Source organism: Chenopodium album, chromosome 15 (assembly GCF_948465745.1).
Source record: "Chenopodium album chromosome 15, dcCheAlbu1.1, whole genome shotgun sequence".
Classification (NCBI taxonomy): Eukaryota; Viridiplantae; Streptophyta; class Magnoliopsida; order Caryophyllales; family Amaranthaceae; genus Chenopodium; species Chenopodium album.
This window is the reverse complement of record NC_137848.1, coordinates 29,670,230-29,687,034: the sequence shown is the minus strand read 5'-3', so window position 1 is coordinate 29,687,034 and position 16,805 is coordinate 29,670,230.

The window sequence follows — 16,805 nt, the reverse complement described above, 5'->3', positions numbered from 1 at the left end:
TTTTTTTATTAATAAAGTGAGGAATAGAGAACGCCTATCTATGATAGGCGTTCTGTTTTTATAAGCTATAGAGCGCCTATGCTAAGATGACAGGACTCTTTTCCTTTTTTTTTTATTTAGCTTTTCCATAAAATAAGAAGCGTCTATCTTTGATATATGATGTGTATTGTGTTAGATAAAGAACGCCTCAACGAGGCGTTCTGTAGACTTTATAAGGCACCCCACCAGAAGAACGCCTTTGAGCCGTTCTATATTACTTGTTTTAGGCGTTATATATTCCCATTTTTGTGCTAGTGCAAGAGTGGCTTGGAGGCCATTAGCAAAGAGTTGCTTACCTTAGAGTAATAAGTGTTAAGACAAGCCAAAAGCATGCTTAATCACTCATTGATTCTTTCGATCTTGGAATCACCTTATTCTCGCCAAATGGGGACAAATTAAATGCGTGGATAAGACGCCTAATAAGATTGAAACTTTGCATGAATGCTTTTAAATTTCAAACTTATTATGTTATTATCTTGATAAATGGTAATACTTTGCACTTATATTCGTAGAATTCTAAATCAAATTATATTATTTTCAATGATTGGTAAAGGAAATCTTTGAGAATAGTTCTCAAAGAAAGGAAAGGCATTTCTAAAATACAATTCTCATAAATGACTTTTATAAACTAATTCCGTAAGGACGGTTGGACATGAAGTATTGAGTTGAAACTCAAATTATCAGAAGTTGACAACCAACATATCTTTTCGCTTCATACACTAATGAGTACAACTCATTGATGTAGTAATTCTAGTACGAATTAAAGGAAAAGATGGAACTTTGTTTTACGGCGCACTGGATGCTTAAATATGCCTAACAAAGTATAAAAGTCGAAACACTTAAAGAAACGGTTCTTAAAGATTATGAGTATAGGAAACAAGGAACAAAGAAAAGGAATAAGATTCCATTTCTACTAAAGAGTTCATGTTATTACTGTTAACTTAGCAACTCATCATCTTCACAAGTATCGGATACTGCTTGAATGTTCCACTTTGAAAGTGACCTCAAACTATTGAATTTAAGCTAAGTTATTGACTTACAAGCTTAGAATGAAGCAAGAAGAGCTACATCAGTTGTAAGGTTGTATGCTATGTTTAAAAACCTTTTAAGTTAAGGCTGGAACAAATAAATGGTTATTACGTTCCATAATCAGCAAACAATCCGTTAACACACGGAAAGACTCACATTCAAAGTAAAGAGCAGTAGTTGCGAATTCATTTGAATTATCCAAGCCATGAGTCAAGAATGCTTGATTATAAACAAACATTTCCCTAACATGATAAACTCACAAAGTTCAAGTCATGGGTATGATTTGTGTTCCGAACATCTTTAGCAATGTCACATTGACAAGAACGTATTCAAGGCTCTGTTAGATAGGCTCTTGGTAGGTGATCGATTTGAAATCGTTCTAAGACAAACAAGTCTTACTTGTTAAAAACCAACAAAGTAAAGAGCTATTGTTCTTGGCATAGACAATTGACTCTAAAAGCTAAAGAAGATTCAATTACTTCAATGTTTCACAAGAATTTGAAAGAATATGGCTATATTCATCAAATGTGAACAAACTTGACCTTGAGTAGCTCAAAAGCTTAGTGAAGTACAGAATCAAATTGGCAAGATATCAAAAACGTTTAGATTTGATCGAGGGATGTTTGCTTGATCCAAGTGTGACCATCTCAAAATTATGAAATTGAAATTTTTCATAAAATAACTCCAGAAAGAACATAGTATGTTTTCACGGAGACCTTGATGCCATTTGAAAATGACTCGAACGATGATGGATCACATCCCTTCCTATAAAACTCTTAAAGCTTTGCACATAAGACCAATGTTACACTAAACAAAATGTCGAAGCTAAGAAAGGACACCATATTCAGTTATGGATAGAAATAACTTCTAAATGTCTTTTCAAGTATATGTCTAAGACTCTTAGCCTCAGTGGGAGCTCACTGGCTTAGTATGAGCTAAGTGGCTCAATGGGAGCTACATAGCTCAGTGGGAGCTTAATGGCTCAATAAAGGCTAAGATAGCTCAAATGAGAGCTAACTGTTTGTTTCACAACAAACGTTTACCCAAAGACAATATACATGTCTCTTTGTAAGCATTCAAATGAGACTATGGGCATTACCTCCACAACCTAATTGAGAACATAGTATTTGTTTCTCTAAGTGGTGTCTTTTTGGAAAGTAACACATTTCCAAAATGACAAGTGGGAGGAAAATAAACTCTATGACCATCGAGCTTAGCAACAAACTAGAAATGAGAATCTCGGAAGACCTCAAAAGGGCTTCATGAGAATGATTGATCAAGAATACTCAAAAGGACTTTACAAGTTCCTTAAAAGAGAACTCATTACTCATAAAACATCAGAAATGTTGGAATAAAATCAACATAATCAAAAGGCATTGAAAGCGCCTTGAAACTCAATGTTTGATGCAATTACCCCGTATAGGTATAGAATTCACCAAAGGTTTGGATTGAATCCTATAAATTTCTATTAAGTTAGAAATAAACCTAAGACTTACAAGCATACTATTTACTATTAGATGGTAAGGGAATAGTTCTTGTAAATATGCTACGACAAATCCAAATTCCGAATAATGGTTAGAGGCCATAAAATCCGAAATAGACTCCATGTTTGAAAAACATGTTTAAAACTTGATTAATTTGCATGAAGGGTGAAAGACCCATCGATTGCAAATAAGTTTTCAAGGAGAAAACTAACAAATGTGGAAATGTATTTGCATACATAGCTAGACTGGTTGAAAAGGATACAATCAAATTCACGGCGTTGATTTTAATTAAAACCTATTCACCAATCGGAATGATCAAGTCTTTTCATGATTATTCTAGAAAAATTGCACATATGAAATATAGAAAAATAGATACCAAAACCGCCTTCCTAAAATAGGATTTTGGAAGTGACTATGAAAATAATCTAAGGGTTTTGAAAAAATCTAAATAATGCTATATTTGAAAGCAATCTAAGGAAATCCATTATGGGATTGAAGGAAGCATTGCATAATGGAATTGGAACGTGTTTTCTCATAAAGATAATAAAAGGATTGGCTTATGGAGAAATATAGAAATTCTTATGGATAAGAAGTTTAGTGGGAGCAAGAGTCAATCTTGTAAGGTCCAACAAGAAGTTTACGAACTCTATTATAAATTAACTATCAAATGCTAAATTCTTAGTTTTGAAAGTATTTTCGACAATGGACCAAGATAAAGGCGATACTTAGTACATATTGGGAATTAAGAGTTATGGTATAGACTTAATTAAATGTTTAAACGAGTAAAGAAATTTACCATGTTAAACATGAAGGACTTTGAAAGGCTTTTGACCCATATGTATAAAACTAAGTAAATGTTTGAACTAAGTATAAGCTAGGCTAAATACTAAATCAAACAAGAAAGACTCTAGTAGAGACTCTCAACCGTATCACACAGCAAACAGTTTAGCAAGAGTTAGTGAAACTGGATGAGCTAAAATGTAACATGGATGGAATAAGATTGAGAATCACTCTACAATTAAATCCATCATGTACGCTGTGATATGGAATCGTCACACAATTTACATGCTTAGAGAGTGAGAAGTATAAAGTCCCAATCAAAATAAATCTAAGTAATGGATCGTTAGATTATGATCAAGAACATCCAAAGTACTTGGATAAGTAAAAGGGATGGATTCTTGACGCGTGGAAATAAATATAATTTGAGCATTGATGTTGCAAGCACATCCTTAGGAAGGATCAAGATCTTACTAAGGAAGCCATTTATAAGCACGAGCTAAAATGCGTCGTGGCTTGAGAATGACAACATGGACGTGGATCCATGTGTAATGTGCGAAAATTTAAGGTAAATTTCCATGATCACAAGTGATTAGGGTATCCCAAATCATTGTGAGCTGTTTAGAGTGAAACCCAAGCAAAGCATCATCAGGAAGTCTTCTAAAATATATATTAAGAATATTGTTGCCTTTAAAGCAATACTAAGGAAGATGTTAAATGGAAAGTTCGTTATTGAACGTTAATGATTGTAGGTTGTTAAGTTGAAGATCTCAGATCATGAAAATGAGTGGGATCCATCACTTGGACAATAAATCCTAAATCACATATTATCCACAACACTCTTAAAATTTATCATCTTATTATGAAACTGATCGATAATGAAGATGCTAAGATTTGCAAAGTAATCATACTTAAACCTATGCAATAAGTGAACAACAACATTCACAATTGCATGAAAGAAATCAAGCATATTAAATATGGATGTGATTTCTATAAATGTTTTATAAAGAGTAATACTCTTAAAACATTTGGAAAAACCATTTATCATAAGATGAAAGGTTGAAAAGTTTCATAGTGGAATAAAAGATTTCTAAATATTCCACAAAACTATTTAATTATGGTTTAGAATTAAATTATGAGTCCATCCGATTTATGATAATATTCAAAATTGGGTATCAAGACAATGTCTTGGATAAAGAAACACCTATTAAGTGAACGTTGAATATTTTAATCGATAATTATCCTTAATCAAGGTCATCTAAATGATGTACGATTAATGACCACTTGAGGTTAGTGTGTAGTATGGTTTATAGCACCGTTTCTTGTGCTACAAGGACATGATTGTCATAAATCATTTGCTCAGGTATTAGTTTAGAAAAATACCGGATCGACCTATGAGAGTAATTTAAGAGATTTAAAATCGTCATAACTATACTTCTCATTATGACTATCGGAACCTCTTTCCTCGACCATGAGTACTGTAAGTTCTCTTGTTTGAGTACTAGTCCGTTTTGATGTTCGTCAAACGTCTGTCGTACATGGGGATTATAACGGCAACACTCGGGCGGCTAGGTCCTCTTAGTAAGATAAGCTGACATTACAAGATTGGGAATGTCCCCCTATTAAATAGGGAACATGTCTTTGTTGTTTACAAGGCCTCTCGAAGAGCGAGACTATGAAAATGCATGATCCTGCTCAGATAGATTTTAGAAATCATCTGCTTATTGACAGTAGAACTCAGATTTCGAGAAACACTTCTGGATGTAATAAGGATGACGAATAATCATACCTTATAGTTCATGAAGAGACATTAAGTGACATAGAAAATAGGCTATACACTAAAAGTGCACTTGTCCGGAAGGACAAGTGGTAGATTGAAAGGAATGGTGTCCTTCGAACAAGTGTATTATTCAGATTGAGGGTTCGGAATCAATTATGGAGCTAATTATTCAGCAAGGTCAAGTGATCGGAATGCCTAGTTGGAGGTCGCTTCCGATAAGTAATATTAATGTATAATTAATATTACAGCTTAATCTTGACTGAACCCTTCGGGTCACACCCAATCAAGTTAACAATCCATGTCGACGAATTAATCCAAAAGGAATTAATGAGTCATTAGAGTATTACGAAGAAAGACGTCGGATTCATATCTTAGAGCGTCGGAACCAAATCTCAAAAGTCGAGCAAAAATTTAGGAATTGGTGAGATGGGAAAATGCTTCAAGTAACAAGTAAAAACCCTAGCCTCGCAATGGCCTAGCCACGCAAAAGGCTAGGGAAGCGCGCTAAGTGGAAGCGTGCCACGCTGGCAACACGCCAAGTGGCAGCACGTCACGCTAATAGCGCGTCATGTGGCAACGGGCCGCGAACTCGAGTGACGGATGATGGACGTTGGCCGATGGGTGGCGGCCCAACCAAACCCATCTTGGGCTCATGGTTGGGTGCCACATGGTTAGCTCAAAATGGATATGAATTGCCTTAGGGAGAAAGTGAGGAAGTGGTCCTCACCTAACCATGTGACACTTGTTACTTAGTGATTCCTTGGTTAATTTAACTAGGAATTGCATTTAATATTTTTTCCATGTGAGATCTTTATGAGAAAAAGTCCCACATTGAAAGATGAGAGGATTTCACTAGGAAGCACTCCTTATAAAATACTCAAGGCATACCTTGGGAATTACTCAATTGAGTTGAACTCAATAAGGCATCTCCCATTAGGTGAGAAAACCTTTAAGTTCGTAATACTCTAGTATTTCTTAGTCTATCCTCGGCTAAACTCCAGGGTAGGGACTGTACGGGTCGTGCTTGAGGGTGGACTTCCTTGGAGGGGCTAAATTTGGGGCTCTTTTCCGTTCTTGAGTCCGTATTCGTTCAAGTAAGAGCTCTGGTGAGCAAAGCACGCTACAAGGGTAAGACTATCTTTCTTTTCTCTTGTAAATTATGTTATTAATTATGTTAATTAGTATGCTTATATTTTGTTGCATTTATTTATGTGCGGGTCTTGGGGTCAGGTTTTATTTCCGTGGAAAGTCGGACTTTCCGAAATCCAACAGTACTTTGGCTCAATCCAATCATCTTTTTAGATCTATCCCTGTAGATCTTGATTCCTAATATGTACTGTGCCTATCCCAAGTCTTTCATTAAAAAACAATTTCCAAGCCAAGCCTTTAAAAACTTTAGCATCGAAATGGTTTTTCCAATGAGCAATATGTCATCGACATATAAGACTAGGAAGACGATGTCACTCCCACTAACCTTCTTGTAAACACAAGACTCGTCTGGATTCTTGATAAAACCAAACTTACTGATGGCTTCATCAAATTGCAGATTCCAACTTTTAGTTGCTTGCTTTAACCCATAAATGGACTTTTTAAGCTTGCATACCTTCCCAGCATTGTTTTGGTCGACAAAACCTTCAGGATGTGTCATATTCTGATTGGTCATTTACTACCTCCTCCTAGTCAAATTATATTTTTAACTCTTCACTACCCTAATACAAGTATAGGGGCAAGTAAAGGATTGATCCACGAGGAAAAGGGATTTTGCTCAATCAACGAGAATTATGAATCCATTGCAAAGGGGTATTTTGAATGTTTTTGTGCTTTTCAATAGTCAAATTACTACTACGAAGGAATGAAAACAAGCAAAATAAGAAATCAAAAGCTAGAAGAACTAGAATAAGGGAAACAATGCTGGGGGTACGGGGGTGTCAAACACAATTAACAAAGATAGACAATGATGATTATCATGAAGAGCATGCCATATTATATAAAATTCTACCTAAATAGTTCACTCTCATGCAATTGTCAAATCAAATCAATGAATAAGGGCTTGGCCTAATCGAGATCACTTTCGCACCTCCAATTAGACTCCAATCAAATCGAGAGATTAAGAGTGCACAATACATAAAGCTCTACTTAAACAATTCATTTTCATGAAATCATTAAAATAAAAGTGATCTAACCCTAATTTAAATCACTTCCATGCATCTAAATTAGGGAACATCAAACAATGTGCTACTAATAAACTCAAATCATAAAAAATCATACATTCATCAATTTATAGCATGAGCTCAATCAATCATCATCAATTATCAATATTAATCCATGCCTTTCAACCCCTTCCCCAAGCTAAAAATTTAGCCTTGGGAAGAGAAACTAACCATCATAACTAAACTAAACAAGGATTCAATCAACATAAAACTAAACATGATTAAAAACAAAGGGAAAAACAAATCCAACAAGCTCAACTAAAGAAATAGATGAAAACAATCAATATCAAAGCAAATAAGTCAAACTAAAAGGAAAGGGTAAGAGAATACTAATGAGAAACTTGATTGAAGATGGAAACTTGAAATTCTAGCATTGGATTGAAATAACCTTAACCGAGTCTTGATTACAATGATGAAACTTGAAGAATAAGCAACTTTCTCTCTCTAAAATACAAGGTTCTAATGTTGATTGGAAAATAGGATAGTTACAAAATTCAATAAAAACTATTTATATGCATCACCAATCCGGATATAAAGACCCAAGGAGAGCCTTCTCTTCGCATGTCGCGCCCTCTTTTGGCTGGGTACGAATCCACCTAGCCAAGCAAGCTGGAGAGGCCTCTCCAGCTGAGGAGAGGCCGCGGCTTGGGAGCAGGGGAGAAATAAGGCTTTAAATGCTGCGCCCGAGGCCCTAAGTGTCGCGCCCATGGGAATTTGAGGAGAGGCATCTCCCAAGGCGCAGTAAGGCATCTACCGCATCATTGAAGAAACTTTAGAGCAGCGATCCGCGCTTGCGCCTCCTTGCTTGGCTGCGCGCCCTCTCCTTGGGCATCTAGCTCTTTTTCTTCCTTAGCTCCATATGCATCCATAGGCTTTATCAAAGGGGCTGAGAACCTACAAAATATCAATGAAAACTAAGAAAACACAAGAAAAGAGAGAATAAAGAGGAAAAACACGGGAAAAGACAAAACAACTCAAAAACGAAGATAAAACTCTTTGAAAAAGCTCAAACAAGTGCAAATGAGGGGAAAATCCTTAGAGAAAAAGGATAAAAGAGTGGCATAAATGCCACTCATCAAAATCCCCCACACTTTCCTCTTGCTTGTCTTCATGCAAAGAAAACTAGAGGAGCTAAGGTTAATAAAGAAAAGCAAAATTTGCTTTTAGCATAAGCAACAAGCTATTTGAACCTCAAGGTCGCCAATGAGGACGAGTTGTGATCTCGTGAGGGTTTCCAAAGAGTTTACCCCACAACTCTCACAAAATTGCGTTCAAGACAAACCAAGAAGGAGAAAACAAGAAGATGAATAAACGAGCACATGCAAATCATAATCAAATCAAGCTTTTAAAGACAACAAGCATAAGTGGATGGCAAGCTTTCTAAGTAGTAAAAGTAAGGGGATGCAAATGGTTGATTGAAGGATAAATCATGCTAAGCATAGAGAACTCTAACATGCGCCACTCCCCCCGCATTCCATACATTCTTACCGCGTTCCCTCATCTAGATTCAAATCCACCCTTGGAGGTAGCATCTCATGACTCCTCAAAGGAGCCGGAACAAAGATAAAACAATATAAAGTAGGGGGAACCCGACATCTTACCAAGTCATGCTTTTCTCCATACATGCAATTTAGCTCCCTCCACCGAATATAGACCCAACCAACCTAGGTCAAAAGAATATTGAAAGGGTTATAGCGTTGGTTAGGGGTAAAGGTGTGGAAAAATTTGGAAATTGGTGCTTAGCCTAATTGTGAAGCGAAGGGTGATCAAGCCTTTTTTCCAAAATCAGATATCCACCAATTTTCAAACTATATTGCCACATAATTGAATTACATTGCCAAACATTTTGAACTTTCATCTTCCTTTTTCATCATCATTCAACAACACTTTATTCTCTTTTTCATTTTGCAAATTTTCTATTCATTTTTTTTTTAACTTTATTCCAATATCCTTGCCTCTTATAACTATGGACGGCTTTTTCTAGGATTTGCACTTGCTTTTATTGAACAAATATTCACAACATCACAATCTCACTTTCCATTAAGAACCATTACCTTCCATATTTCAAATCAAAACATCAATAAGCTTTCGTGGCTTGAGCTTCACAATCCTAAGGTTGAAGGTAAAATAAAAGGCCATGGGCTTATAATGTGCTATAATCAAGGAGGGGAAGACTCAACAAGGGAAGCAAAAGGGGCAAATGCAACCAAAAATACAAGACACAGTAAAACAAAAGCTAATTCTAGAAAACAAAATAGTCATCGAATGAAGAATGTTCTTTGTCATTCCTAAGTTAATTCGGTCGCGATCTTGGGAGTTAGACGCCATTTTCAAGATCTAAGCATGCCCTGGTAAGGATCCTACGCCGCTCATACAAAGAAATGTTTCTTAAAGAAAAATAAAGCAACCAAACCATTTACCATAGCTCCATATGTTGCATCCAACGTTCTTCAAAGCTACAAAAGAGAGAGACAAAAGCAAAAACAAAAACTATGCAAAGAAAAAGGTTAGAAAGGAAAGAAAAAAAGGGAAAAGCAAAAATCTACAAACTTGAACCTTGTGTACAACCAACTACCAAATCATCATCATAATAAATCAACCAAAAGCAATACAACCTAACACCAAACAACAATATCAAACATAAATCCCTCAAACGCTCCCATGAGTCCTTTGTGCCTTCCCCCACACTTACCCAAAACTACTCCCTTTTGACTCAAATACCCCCCCCCCCCACACTAGATAAGAGCATCGTCCTCGATGCATCACATGCAAATAAAAACAAAAGAGAGGTACCAAAAGGGGAGGGGAAAACATGCATACCAAAAGGGGGACTATTAACCACTAGGGGCGGCACAACCATCATCCCCATTCCAACTATCATAGGAAAAACCCGATGGGGGGACATGCATGGGGATCCCAACCTTTGGTGTAACCGAGAGGCCACCCACAATGACCCTTGAAATGATCAAGTTGGGAAGGGGACAATTGGTCATATGGCTCGGGTAGCACTAAAGGGAAAGGGTGAGAGGGATCACTGTAGGGGTAGTTTTGGTCGCCCCTATAATCGCTCCCACCCGAAACCCGGTAGTCATAGTGACCAGACTTATCGGGGAACTCACGCCTTGGCTCATCGGGGTCCAAGACACCCGGCTAATAGGGGTACGTAGGTTGGTTGTCACCCCTCCATGATGGCACGGGCCCTTGTTGGGCCGGCATATATGAATAGTTAACCGGAGGAGTGACCTCCCCTCTACATACACTAGCATCATATAAGACGTTAGTTTGAAAGACATTATGTTGGTGAGAGGCGAACATACCTTGCATGCTAAGTTGCATGCTCTCCATTTGAGCTCTCATCGCCGCCATCTCATGTTGAAAATCGGGTTGTTGTTGTTGTTGTTGTTGTCTTCTTCTTCTTCCTTCTTGTTGTTGTTGTTGTTGTTGAATCGGAGGCACCTCCTCTACCTCATTCTCTTCTTCTCCATTAATACCAATCTCCTTATCTAATTCATTCACTTCATCCATATCCACCTCCATCCCGTCATGGGGAAGGACACCCGAGTCTTTTCTCACCCACCAAGGGTGATTAACTCCCTCCCTGGTATGGGAAGTGAATTCCGGCTTAGGGAGGAAACAATGATGCTTGCAGGAGACTAGAAAACTCCAAATCCCGTCTACCTTAGTCTCTTTGATGAATTGCATCGTCTTAAGTTGCTTTGTGTCGAACCAAATGTCACTCCCATCGCCTTTCCCTACTATGGTGCAAGAGCGCAACTTATCCGCATGACCCAAATTCTCCGCCAACCGAGTCACCATACCTCCACAACAAATCTCCCCCGTTTTTGTTCCCGATACAATAGCCTCAATACACTTAGTGAAGATAAAACCCAAGTTCACTCTATGTCCGAAATTCGGCCTAGAGGCAAGACACAAGATTCGGATATCTTTTAGTGTTATCTTCCAAAAAATCTTGCTTGTTAAAGACCATATACCTAAGAATACGATGAAGAAGTCTAAGAGCCGGGTGCATGATCTCACTAGCCAATGAAACCTTAGCATTGAAGCTATTCTTACGGGATATACACTTCCACCAATGAATAGGGTTATAATCGGGTAATGGCTCATATTCGGGGAGGAATAGGTTGGCATTGGGATTGAGGTCAAGGTATTCGTTGAATTAACGGAGGGTCATGGTTTCTTTTTTGTTGAAAAGTTGGAAGGAGATACAAAGGTTGTTGCTCCCGGTGGCATGGGTTTCGAAAGAGGCTAAAAATTCTAAAGTTAGTTCATGGTAGGTTATGTAAGCTTTTGTCACAAAGGAATTTAGCCTTATATTGTTGAAAAAGAACCAACAATCCTCATCAATGCCCAATTTTGTTGTTGTGGGTTGATGATAGTGTTTGGTGGGGAGGATTTTTCGTGATTGTAGGGTGTCATATGTGGTTTTATGATGTTTGTTGGTAAATTTTGTTGGTGGCAAAGGTGGTGGTGGTTGCTCATCATTTAGAGGGGGTTGAGAGGTTGAAGCTTGAGGCTCTTTACCACCCTTTCTCTTCTTTTTACTTCTTCAAACAATCAAAGCACATTACTCCAAATTCACCCAAATATCCCTCTACAACACAAACTTCCACAATCCAAATACTTCTCAATCACCCACCAAACAACACAAATTAACCACAAATATCCACAAGAAATTCCAAATATCAACTTACAAACAACCAAGAATTAATCAATAAAAACCAACAACAATCACCAATTCATGTATCAAACTTCACCAAGAAAAGACACAAGAACAACCATGTAAACATCAAATTATGCTTAAAAATTCAATAAAAACTAGATAGGAGATGATTATACCAACTATGTGAGCCAAATATCAACTCCAACTAGCCCAAAGAGTGAAAATTTCGAGCAACCTTCAAGCGTCTTCATGGAGTCCCGCGCGAAAATCGGACCAAAATGTGGTAAAAATGGCAAAGATGATGAATTTGAAGGAAATTGGTGAAAATTTAAAGGAATTTGAGTGAGAAATTGGTAGGATTTGAGAGTTATGGTGGTAAGGGTTTGAGGGTTTGGGGGTTTTTAGAGAGAGAGTGAATAAGAAAGATGAGTGATTTGAGAAATAGAGGAGAAACTTGGCTAAGAACGCTAAATAAACGGGGCTGAAATCCCGACATCCGTGCCTGCGGATCTTGAACAGCCGCGCCCGCTGCTACCTATGCTGCGCCTTCTCCTGGGGTGCGGCTAGGCATCTCCCGCATGGTGAGATTGCCATTGAAAGTTGCCAGCCGTGCCCACAGCCCCCTGGAGAGGGCTCTCCTTGGGCACGAGCTTCTCCTTAAAGCCTTGAGATCCAATTTCAAATCTTCCTCGTTCATAACTCATTCTTGGCTTGTCAAGTTATGACCCCAAGGCCTCAAATCCTAACCTCACACGTAGTGACAAAGAGTTCAAGTACCTACAAAAAAAAGCCAAAGAACATAAGATAAGAACTAACAAAAAAACCGATCAAAAAGAAGAAAAATAAGAAAGAAAAGAGTCTAGAACTCAGGTTGCCTCCCGAGAAACGCTTCTTTATAAGGTCATTAGCTTGACCATGAGAAAATTTCATCAAGGGTGAGGCTTGGATCCAAAGGATCAAGCATTAAGCACCCAATGAGACCAATTTCATCTTTGCAGAAGTAGTGTTTCAGACGATGACCATTAACCATAAACTTTTGATCGCACGCTTCCAACTCGAATGAACCAAAAGGAGTAGTCTTTGAAATCACAAAAGGCCCCGACCACTTGGACTTAAGTTTTCCGAGAAACAAACAAAGTCTAGAATTGAATAATAAGACCTTGTCTCCAACCTTAAAGCTCTTGTTCCAAATGTGTTGGTCCTGCCACTTCTTTGTCTTCTCCTTATATAACCTCGAGCTCTCATAAGCATCACCTCTAAGCTATTCGAGTTCATTGAGCTTCAGTAATCTTTTCTTACCGGCCAATGATAAATCCATGTTGAGCTCCTTGATAGCCCACCAAGGCTTGTGTTCCAATTCCACCGGCAAGTGACAAGCCTTCCCATACACCAACCTATAGGGGGTTGTGCCAATTGGAGTCTTGTATGCCGTCCTTAGAGCCCATAGCGTGTCATCAAGCTCGAGAGACCAATAATTCCTAGACTTGTTCACCGTTCTCTCAAGAAGATTCTTGATTTCTCTATTTGACACCTCCACTTGTCCTTGAGTTTGAGGGTGGTAAGGTAGGCTGACCTTGTGGTGAACCCCATACTTTTTAAGAAGGGCTTCGAGTTGCTTTTTGGCAAAGTGAGATCCTCCATCACTAATGAGCACCCTTAGAACCCCAAATCGAGGGAAGATGATTTTCTTGAGAACCTTAAGCACAACCTTATGATCATTGGTAGGGGAAGGTATGGCCTCAATCCACTTAGTTACATAATCCACCGCTACCAAGATATACAAAGTTCCCACAAGAAGAAACAAAGGGCCCTATGAAGTCAACCCCCCATACATCAAAAGGTTCCACCTCCAAAATATTTTGTTGAGGCATTTCATCTCTCTTGGTTATGCCACCACTTCTTTGACACCTATCGCATCTTAAAACAAACTTGTGGGCATCCTTATGCATCGTCAGCCACCACAACAAAGATTGAGAAATCTTTGCCACCGTCTTATCAAATCCCCCATGTCCTCCACATGATAATGAGTGGCAATGCTCAAGAAATCCTTCATTTTCATGATCCGGAACACATTTCCGAAACAGGCCATCTCCACATTGTTTGAACAAGTATGGGTCATTCCAAAAGTACCTTCTTACTTACTTGAAAATCCTTTTCTTTTGTTGAGAAGAAAACTCCGAGGGAATGACTCCACAAGCAAGATAATTGGCGATATTCGCATACCAAGGGATAGATGTTGAACCTATATCCATGAGAGTTTCAAACCCCATCTCCTCATTGATTGGTACATCATCTTTGTTCTCAAAAGGAAGTTTAGACAAATGATCCGCAACATAGTTCTCCGCTCCTTTCTTGTCTCTCATTTCCATGTGGAAATCTTGAAGGGAGTGAAACCAACGGATAAGGCGAGGCTTTGCTTCTTTCTTAGTCATGAGATATCGAACCGCTATATGATCTGTGTACACAATCACCTTAGAGCAAATAAGATAGGACCTAAATTTGTCAAAGGCAAACACAATCGCTAGCATTTCCTTCTCCGTCGTTGTATAATTCCTTTGAGCTTCATCTAGAGTTCTACTTGAATAGTAGGTGACATATGATTTTCCTTCCTTCTTTTGCCCAAGCACAGCACCAACTGCAAAGTCACTAGCATCGTACATTAGCTCAAAAAGCAAGCTCCAAACCGGAGCTTGTACAACGGAGGAGGAAATGAGAGCTTCCTTGAGCTTACAAAATGCCTCAAGGAAAGCCTCATTGAAGCTAAAAACAACATACTTTTTGAGTGCTTCGGTCAAAGGTTTGGAAATTGATGAAAAATCTTTAATAAATCTCCGGTAAAAATCGGCATGCCCAAGAAAAGCTCTTACTCCCGTGATAGAAGTAGGAGGGGGCAACTTTGCAATCACCGAAACTTTGGCCGAATCAACTTCAATGCTATTCTTTGAAACTTTATGGCCAAGGACAATACCCTCCTCAACCATAAAGTGGCATTTTTCCCAATTCAAAACCAAACTCGTCTCCTGACACCTTTTCAAAACTTTCTCAAGATTATAAAGACAAGTGTCAAAAGACGAGCCACCAACACTAAAATCATCCATGAATACTTCAATCTCTTTTTCAAGCCTCTCGGAGAAAATAGAAGTCATGTGTTGGAATGTTGAAGGAGCATTGCATAACCCGAATGGCATTCTCCGGTATGCGAATGTTCCATATGGACATATGAAAGTAGTTTTCTCTTGATCACTTGGATGGATAGGGATTTGGAAAAATCCGGAAAACCCATCCAAGAAACAAAAGAAAGCATGGTGAGAAAGTCTCTCCAACATTTGGTCCATAAAGGGGAGAGGGAAATGATCTTTCTTGGTATTTTTATTCAATCTCCTATAATAATTGCACATTCTCCACCCGGTCACCGTCCGGGTGGAGATCTCCTCTCCCCCTTCACATTTTACAATGGTCATTCCACCCTTCTTTGGAACCACGTGAACCGGGCTAACCCACTTGCTATCGGAGATAGCATAAATTATGCCCGCTTCACGTAATTTCAAAATTTCGTTTTTGACTACCTCTTGGAGGTTGGGATTCAACCTCCTTTGAGGTTTAATTGAGGTGAATTGATCATCCTCAAGATAAATACGATGCATGCACAAAGAAGGGCTAATACCCTTAATATCATCAATGCTATACCCTATCACATCTCTATATTTTCTCAAGACAACAAGCAATTTTTCCAAATCAATTCAATCAATGGTAGCGTTGACAATAATAGGCTATTTTCCCTCATTATCAAGATAAGCATATTTCAAAGAAAGGGGAAGGGGTTTGAGTTCTACCTTGGGAGGAGGCTTGGAACTCTCCTCCAATTTCTCCTCTTTATGCTCGAGCTCGATCTCTTTTTGTTGTCCAACGAACCTCTTACTCCTTTGAGGCTTCTTCCATAGCCATGACAAACTCTCTTGCCTCTTGAGAATGGAACTCTTCCTTACATGTAAGAGCTTCAATCATTGGATCTTGAGGCTTCATCATTACCCTTCCCAAGTGATCTAACTCATCATTCACAACACCAACTCTATAGAATTTCTCAACCATGGGGGTCTTGAGTAATTTGGAAAACTCAAAAACAATCTTCTCATCGGCTACTTCACATGTAATAGTATTGTTCTTGTAATTGATGACCGCTCCCAAGGTTTTAAGAGCTTCACGACCCAAGATCAACGGAGTATCAACATCTTCCTCCATATCCATCACTACAAAATCACATGTAACATAGATATGCCCAACTTTAATAGGAACATCCTCAAGTTCATCACAAGGAAGCTTGACCGAGCAGTCGGCCAATTGAATCGTTTTTCTTGTGGGTATCATTTTAATATTGAGTTTTTGAGCAATAGAGAGGGGAATTAAGCTAACACTCGCTCCAAAATCCGCTAAGGCACCCCTTGGTTCCATGTTTTGGATTTTAACCGGTAAAGTAAAGCTTCCCACGTCCTTCTCTTTCTTTGGCATCTTGTATTGAACGAGTGCACTAACTTGATGAGGGAGGGTAATGAGCTCATCATTGAGCTTCCTCTTGTTGGTTAGGATGTCTTTGAGAAATTTGGAGTGGCATTTGGGTAACAACTTTAATGAAGGGGAGACTTATGTGTAAGTTCTTCATTACACTAAGGAATTTATTGAATTTATCATTCAACTTTCTCTCCGCAAGCCTCCCGGGAAAAGAAACCGGCTCATCTAGATTCCTAGTCTCACTAGGACTTGAAATTGTCTTCTCATCATTAGGCTTCTTATTCTCCACATTCTCTTCT